The sequence below is a fragment of the Diplotaxodon limnothrissa genome, linkage group LG15 (genome assembly GCF_057381915.1).
Source record: "Diplotaxodon limnothrissa isolate DT_005_m linkage group LG15, D_limnothrissa_male_GT1.1, whole genome shotgun sequence".
In the NCBI taxonomy this organism is placed as follows: domain Eukaryota; kingdom Metazoa; phylum Chordata; class Actinopteri; order Cichliformes; family Cichlidae; genus Diplotaxodon; species Diplotaxodon limnothrissa.
This window is the reverse complement of record NC_140610.1, coordinates 26,879,260-26,887,708: the sequence shown is the minus strand read 5'-3', so window position 1 is coordinate 26,887,708 and position 8,449 is coordinate 26,879,260.

Below are 8,449 nucleotides of genomic sequence, written 5' to 3'. Positions count from 1 at the left end.
TTTACTGCAGTCCATTCTCAAATGCACAAAATAATTGAAGCATCTAAACTTCCTTCTTCCTTATCACAGCAATATTACCCAGATGTCACATGTTTATTTTCTGGTAGATTTGCAGATGATATTTGTAAGACAGCCGTCCAGCTGCAGTTCCTCTGGTGGCCACTTGAGGCCGGCTTCAGCCACGAGTCAGTGCCTCCCATGCTAAAAGCCTGTGGACAGCTCGCTGTATTAGCATGAGCCGATAACGGAGGTCATCTAAACGGTCAAACCAGCTCTACAGACAAGTGTTGAGGCTTTAAAATGCAAATTTCAAACCATCAAAAGACGACGATTGCTCAAACACACACACAGAAATGATCACTGCACCGTTTCTATCAATGCGACATCCTGAAGACCTTCAGTGCACCAGCTGGATGTATACACACTGCTGTTTGCTGATGTTAAGTCACATGACCGGTTCCTTTATCACCCTCAAAGACCTTTAAAACTGTGATCTGACTGAACACCAAACATACGATGGAGCTTCATCACGGACATTAAGCACACAGCTAACCTAATAGCTGCCTTCAGGTGAACCAAGGAAACTAAGTTTGGACCAACATGCTTATATTTGCTGTGTGTCAAACCATTTTTACACGTTCTCTGAGTGAAGTGACCTGAGCCTGCAGCATGACCCTTGACCCTGAACCGAGTCTGCACAGCTCACAGTACCACCTGCTGCTCTGACACCATGACTGCTGATGTGCTTCACATATGTTTTCTTCTTTATTCTGTGCAACCCACTATTCATTTTCACACATTCATTCACAACTTTTAAAACTTTAATTTTCTGAAATTTTCTTGCAAACAGCTTTGCTCACACTGCTCTGCTGCTCAAACTAAAAATGCAGAAAACAGCAGGACTATTTGGAGTTTTAATTTGAGACTCAGAAGACTAATGAAACTGCTCAGCAGAGCTTTGACTGTCGGACAATCAGAAAAATCAATTTTCACTGAAAGTGAAGAGGAGAGATCTAAATGTGACATTTCTTGTAAACCTTTAGGAACTAATCTAACGAGGACAGATTTCTGAAACAAAGTTTTTTTTATAAATGAATAAAGTTTTTTTACCTGTTTGTGTTTCAGACCCTCGGCAGCGTCTTCATCCTCCGTCCTGCTGCCTCCTCTCTCTCGTCTCTAATGAAGCTCTCTGCTCCGGCTGCTCTCGCGCTCTCCCTCCCCCTCTGTGTTAGTCTATGTGGATCGCCCTCTTTCTTCGCGCTGGCTCATCTGTTGGAGGAGAACAGAGAGAGGGAGGGGCCCGGTCAGCACACAGACTTTCCTTTTGTACGACTCCCCCACCCCACCCCTCCCCTTCCTCCCCTTCCATGACGTCTCCGCTTGAGTTTTTTTTCTTCCTGAAAACCAGACCCCGCTCCGTCCTCTGTTTATTTTGGTTTTCAGGAATGCTGACCAATTTTCTCCACGTTTTCTCTCTGTTTTCTCTGTGACATTTTTTTTGTAACCGAGCAGCAGGCTGAGGTCATCACAGAGGAGCAATTTTAAGACCCTCAGCGTAATCCCAGAGATCTGGCCGCACATTCCCACAGCGGGACAACAAACCGAAGGGATGCCAGTGACAATTACAGTCCTTACTGATTAATATGACCATCACCTTCCCCCTCAGCTCCAACGATACTCAGACCCACAGACGCAGCACATAGAAAAATCATTACACAAGTCATGTTTGATTGGAGAGCTGCTGAGATCTTTGTGTTAACTCACAGCAAAAGTAGATCAAAGCCTGTTGTACAAAAACCAACCAGAGAATCAAAGTGTGATGTTTATATTTCCAAACATGTGAAAAAGACTGTTTTCCACAGGAGAGTATGCCTCTGCCCACTCAACAGACTCATCACGTGAGCATGATCCCCAAACTGCCCAGAGATGCATCGCTTCAGTCTGCATGACAAAAACACTGTGTGAATGAAACGAGCCAACAGTTTGGGATCTAACAGCCGGCCTGTGTGCAGTGAGGCAGCAACGAGCTACTAACATCTGTGAGCAGAGGAAAGCTTTTTCTGTTTGAGATTATTATTAATTATTATTCCAAGATTCGTTTTTCCTGTCGTGTTTGCTCTGATTTCCACTGCAGCTGCACTCGTCAGCAGTGTCTAAAACCCCCCAGAAAAGACGAAATCATTAATCGTCTTCTGCAGTGCGATAAAGAGTTCCCTGGACTTATTTCCTGAGTGAGCACGGGAAGGGTCAAAGGTCATGGTGGACTTGATTTTCAGTGTGTACAGACAGCTAGCTCGGGCAGGACGACACCCATCCTGTCCCACAGGTCAGGAGGAAGGACGGGGGACGAGAGAGGAGAGAAGATGACAACACAACGCATTGCTGGCTCCCAAACGCATCGCTGACCTTTGACCTTTATCCACTGAACCGAGACGGAAAGTGGTGAAGAGAAACCTCGACAGCTGACAGATGAAGAGGGGCGAGAGAAGTTTAATTAGAGAGAGAAGAAAGGATTTAAGGAACCTCCCACCAGGTGTCAGTGTCCTGGAGCTTCATGAGCAAACACTCCGTCCGTCAGTGCTCCCTGGGTTGAGTCTGAGGAGGTCAAGACCCGATCAGATCAGAAAAATCGGATCAATCCGGCCTTCAACCGCCAATTCTTAAAGGTACTACATCTCACAGCACATGAATCTTCAAAGGACTAATGTTTGTGCTCATCATGGCTTCTGTCCTTTAAAATGTTTGTTTTAATCTGAAACAATTCATTAAGGGAAACTTTAGCTAATCCATCCACACACTGAGGTCTGAGCATCTTTGCTAACCTTAAACCCAATGGCACGCTATGAGGAAACAAGAAGATGATAAGGTCACTGTTTAGGATCTAAGTTATGCACATTTCATTTAAAAATCACAATAATTTCATGTTTATGTGAAGCTAAAGTGAGCCTTCAGCCATCCAGGTGGGTTAAAGCATAAAACACCCTCCAACGCAGAGGAGGAGCGACTATAAAGTCTTCTCAGAGACATCCAATCCAGCATCCCAGACTCCGAAAGATCTTTCATGGCTCATTTTAAGGCATATAAAAAAGGACTGAAGATGTTTTCTGGTTGAGGACACTGACAGAGTTTAGGACACGGAATATTTCAGAGGAATGACTTCATGACACCCACGTATGATGATGGTGGGCCTTCACCCATCACTCCCTCCTCCCACCTCCCCCTCCAGCTGGTGCTGTTTTGTGTCTTGCTCTTCAGACGAGAAGCTCTGAAAGGAGAAAAGTCTGCCGGAGACTTTTGTCTGCTTGTCCCATCGGCCATCTGCCGGCTCACAGGACGCCCCACCACGGGCAACCTCTCACATTCTTCCAAAACAAAGATCCCTCTGACACCCCACCCCCCACACACACCCTCACCCCTCCTCAGGCAGGCGCACGGCTGCCATATTGGAGGAATTCATCAGATGTGCATTGAAAAGAATCTGATTAAAGTGCAGATTGAATCTCCTCTGAGTCCGTTTGGAGGAATGCCACCTGTTCACCAAACGCAGGTCCAACAGTTTCTTTATCTGGTACTCGTGACGAGACACGCAGACCCCACCCCCATGTTTACAGCTGAGCTTTTCGACTTTTGTTTTTACGTTTTACAAATGTAATTTTACTTTATGTTCAGCGTTCACTGTGATGGAAGCCAAAATGCACTGTACACACTTTCCAACGGCCACAAAGACACAAAGAAATTCAGGGAAAATGTCTCCTGACTTCGTTGGAGTAGAAAGAGAGTGAGACCTGTGCGGGTTTGTAGGTAGTAAAAAAAAGTTCTGCTTCACCATCAGCTGAGGATAAGCTGCAACCAAAAACTGTACATGGCTGCTATGAAGCCTCCTGTTGGTTCATGAAGTTCGCTTGTGAAGCTTCATGCTGGGTGTTTTAGCCACTGTGGATCTTACACTGCATACGGTTACAACCTGTCAGTCTCAAGGCCTAAATCCTCCCTTGGTGTTTGAGTCTAATGTGACTTTCACTTCCAAAATTAACTTCACTGAATCCACAGCTGGCAGGAAGAAGGCTTGAACTCACTGACCAGCTGTCTGTTTCTCTGTTTGCCTCGCTGATGATTGTAAATTGGCTGCAGGTGTGAATGTGATGGACAGAGTCTACTTTGTCTCTCCCACTGTGACATTTGCAATAGGCTCCGCCCCATCACCACCCTGAAATTATTGATTGACCAAAGTGTTTTTGAGCTCAAAGATCAGATAAGCAGGAGGCTCATCTTCTCATAGACTTGTGAGAGGAGTCCCCTGCTGAACTTTACACAGAATGCAGCATCGATTGGCTACGCCCATCTTTACGTAAAGTTGATGCTGCTTTGCTGCACGTGCAGAACCCCCCCCCCAAAAAAAACAACAACTCATGTCTGCATTACAATCTACGATCAGAAACAGGACAGACCATGACCGACCTCAGATTCGGAGCTCCCCCACTGCCAGCTGCTGGTTTCCAGTTCTTCATATGTTCAGATCACTTTGGGTTTCTGGTGATTTTAACATGAGTCAGACATAAGTGAGTGAAACAAACAAAATGTCCTGCCAGTGCAAAAAGAGATCCTATGAAGGAGAATGACTCAGAGCGAGCGTTCCTGCGTTTAACATCACATGTTAGGCGTTTTCTTTTCCCCTCCTCAGTGCAGAGAAGCTTTTGTGTTGAGGCTAAGGGGACGCAGGAAACAGGAAGTCCAGATCAGCCGTAAATAGCAGGAAACTGAGACGGCTCCTGCAGCAGTGGATACACAAACACGCTGCAAACACTCAGCTTTTGTACTTGATATGCTGATCTTTGCTTTTATTAATCTTTAATGAAGTATAGTATGGACTTGATGAGAGCCGATAGATGAGCCTTTGTGTGGGAAAGATTAAAGAAAGGAAATGATTAATCAACTGATTATCTGTAGCAGTCAGTTTTTCTTCTTTCAGACACTCGGCGAGGCCATCGTGTTTATGAACCGACGGATGGGAAAACGAGCACCATCCATCAGGCCGCTGTTCCAGCGCGCATCCCGTGAAGTGAAAACTCAATGGTGTAATTCAAACTTGAATGAAAAACTGCGCTCATATTTTAGTGTTATTTTACACACGTTTATTTTCCATGTACTTTTCAGTCCAGTGGTCTCAGCAAAGGCCTTAAAAATGTGCCGCAACTGGCAAAACACACTTTTTCTTGCCAGGAAAATGACGAGGCTCTGCTCTGTGACTGCTCCAATATGAATCTAAAGTTTCAGTTTAACACAAGAAGAGGTGGAAATGCAACAAAGTGAAAATACTTTCAAGATAAAAAAAACTGCTCTTCTCTCTGACAGGTTGTTTGAGGTCCCTCGGTGCTGCAGTGCCTCTGAGCAGGCACAACATCCAAGAAGACGTTGTGCGTTCTGCCGCTGTTGCCTGCCAGCTTGCTTCTCCACGTCCAGACTCCTTGCTGATGGGCCCAGACTATGTACTGGGAGAAAAATGCTGTTAATGGTGGTGTAAAGCCGCCCTGATGGCGTGTCCACAGCATTGGACCGAAGCCGCATAAGACCCTGAGGTCAGTGGGTGCACGCAACCAAACATGGAGCATTGATTAAATGAAGCCGGAGACTTTTTAAATATTAAAACTGAAAATTTAAAAATTTGTTTGCATTTCAAGAAGAACCTAAATATAAATGAGTGTGGTGCTACAGAGGAAACGTCCTGACATCATTCACATCTAAAGAATTCATCCTCAGGAGATGAAGTTAGATCAGACTTGTTTTAACACGTTACTGATGGTCCTGGAACCAGAAATGGCAAACATGACTCAGCAAACGGGCTTCCAGGCAGATTATCTGTTCTTGATTTATTACTCAACCCTCAAAGACCCAACAGTGTCTGAACAGCACCAGAGAAAGAGCTGAGTTCACAGAAAACTACAGATTTGTGGCAGCTGCTGAATTGTCACTGCTGATTGTTTCAGTAAAACAGGAGGTGAAGCTTTTAACAGACTCAGTTCCACACTGCTCACCATACAACCAAACTTCATTCCCAGTTATGTTTTCAGAGAAACACATTTACTGTGACGTGGACAGGAGGATGACGGAGACACTGAAACTACTCATCTGGATCAGGACCAGTTTAGTTTAATACACCAAAGGTAACCACGCTTGGGTGGGTTTGTGACAGTGTTGTGGTCAAACAAAGGCTACAGGCGGTTAGCGGGACATCGTCTGCATGCTGTAGCTGTGCACTGTCACCAGGGAGCAGTGCCGGAAACAAGCGATCTGTGTGCTACTCTTACTTTCAGAAGAGCAAAGTGTTAAAAACAATGAGAAGAGTCACGGCAGTCACCGCCTGTGCTTCTCCTGTTCACGCGAGCTGTGCCGTTGGTTCTCCAGTTCACAGACTTTTGTGTTGGTTGCAGGCAAACATCTACACAACTGGACACAAACGTAGCACCACAGACCGGCCTTGCGACTGGGATGTAACTTAGGCTCAGCTGAGTGATTTATTGATTGATAAGATATAATAATATTAATAATAATTCATTTTTGTAACGCGTTACAGGAGAAATACCTCAAAGATAACAAAGAGGATGCAGTTTGGATATGCGGGAACATCAGTGCCTCCACATCGGCCTCGGGATTTACTCCACAATGGAAGTTAAACTGCTTTCCCTGAGCTGCAGACTCACAATTCTTCTTTTTCTTGCACTTTTTTGGGATTAATTGTTCAGCACAAATGGGGGGTTGGGGGGTGTTTGTGGAGGAAGATGCCAAGGAGCAAAATGAGTGCTCCCCCCTCCCCATGGGAAAGCACAGAGTGAGAGTTCGATAAGGAGGAGGAGGGGGTTGGGCTGCAGCCGCTTTCTGTGCATCAGGGGAAGTGTGCCTGGAAGGGAGGGGTGGGTTTTTGGGAGGGCGGTCTGTTTCCTGCCCTGGCTGACTGGGGTCCTTGTGTTGGCTCTGTGGGCAGACGGGCGGTGGCCCTGGACTCAGGTGGGGTTGAGTGTTGGGTTTGGTGTGGTCGCTGCAGCTGCTTCCTCCTCTGGAGATCCTCAAACCTCCAGCAGAGCTCTGCAGATGCAGGTCTGATGGATCCCACATGCCTGTCACAGCCTGAAGTCTGCTCCATGATTCAGCTTCATGCTCTGAAACCAGTGAGGAGCTGGTGGTACGATCGCATCGACGAAGAGCTGCAGCAGTCGCAGCACACCGACAGACCCCATCACTTCATTCATCAACAAACAAACAGCCAACGCAGTATGATCGGTGCAATCAACAAACAACAACACACACACACGCTCTGTCCACCCCCACTTCCCACCACCCACATTACCATCATGCCTGCAGCTGCTGTGATGGATTGATCGTCTGGCTAATGGTCGGTTAACTGGATGAAGCATTTGTTGGTGTCGGGGCAGCTCACAATACTCGGGCCATGCTGTAGAGCTAAACAGACAGTAATCAGGTTTGAGTCCAGATCAAATGCGGTTTCAGTTCAGCCGGCAGGAGGTTATCCGCAGGTCCTGAGTAAACGGCCGATAAATCAGAGTTAGCATGTCAGGCCTCACACCCCCATAGTCTTTCCTCCTCACAGAATTCAGCCAGTGTTTATCGAATACTTCTCCTTAAAAACATGAAGCTTAGTAGCACACTGCATGCTAACAATGAATGAGTTACAGAACAATATCTGTAACTCATTCATCAGACTGTAATCACTCTTTGTTCAGTATGTGGCTGCTCGAGCATCCAAGACTGACAGATTATCTGGACAGTGATCATTTTATTTTCTATCAGTAAGCTGTTTCTGCTTTGGACTGTCAACATAATTTTATTGATACCTGAACAGCAGGAAGAAGAAAAAAATTCCCACATGTGGGACTAACAAAGGTTTATCTTATCTTAAATCCCACAGTGATAAAATAAAACTTTGCTTTTTGGGACCAACATTTTATCCTCTCATTTTTTTCTTAAAAAAAAAAAAGTGCTGATCAAACATAAAAAGATGAAAGTCGAGAGTCTGACTTGCAAACTTCCTCAAACAAATGACATCTACAATAAAACAGGAAATAATAAACACAGAGGGAGAAAAGATGTATACGTTCATCTGGTTGGATGAGTTAAGGAAGCGTGCCGAGGGGCAGATGTGATTTCTTATTAGTAATTCATGGTATAAGATTATGTCTCTTCCTCCGGTTCAGTAATTAATTGTAACTGAGTCGTGGACATGTCATAAAAAAGCCAAACACAGGAACAGGAAGTGGACTTTTCATTGCTCAGGACCGTCGTCGTCTTGGCTCAAACACGATGATGCGCTAGGTTGGTCTCAGGCTGACCGGCTGAAGCTCTGGGTTTCTGGAAGATTGATACTTCTGACTGTAACTAATGACATAAATTTTCTTCTTTCATATTTCAACATTACTGCTGCTGAATTCAACAATGT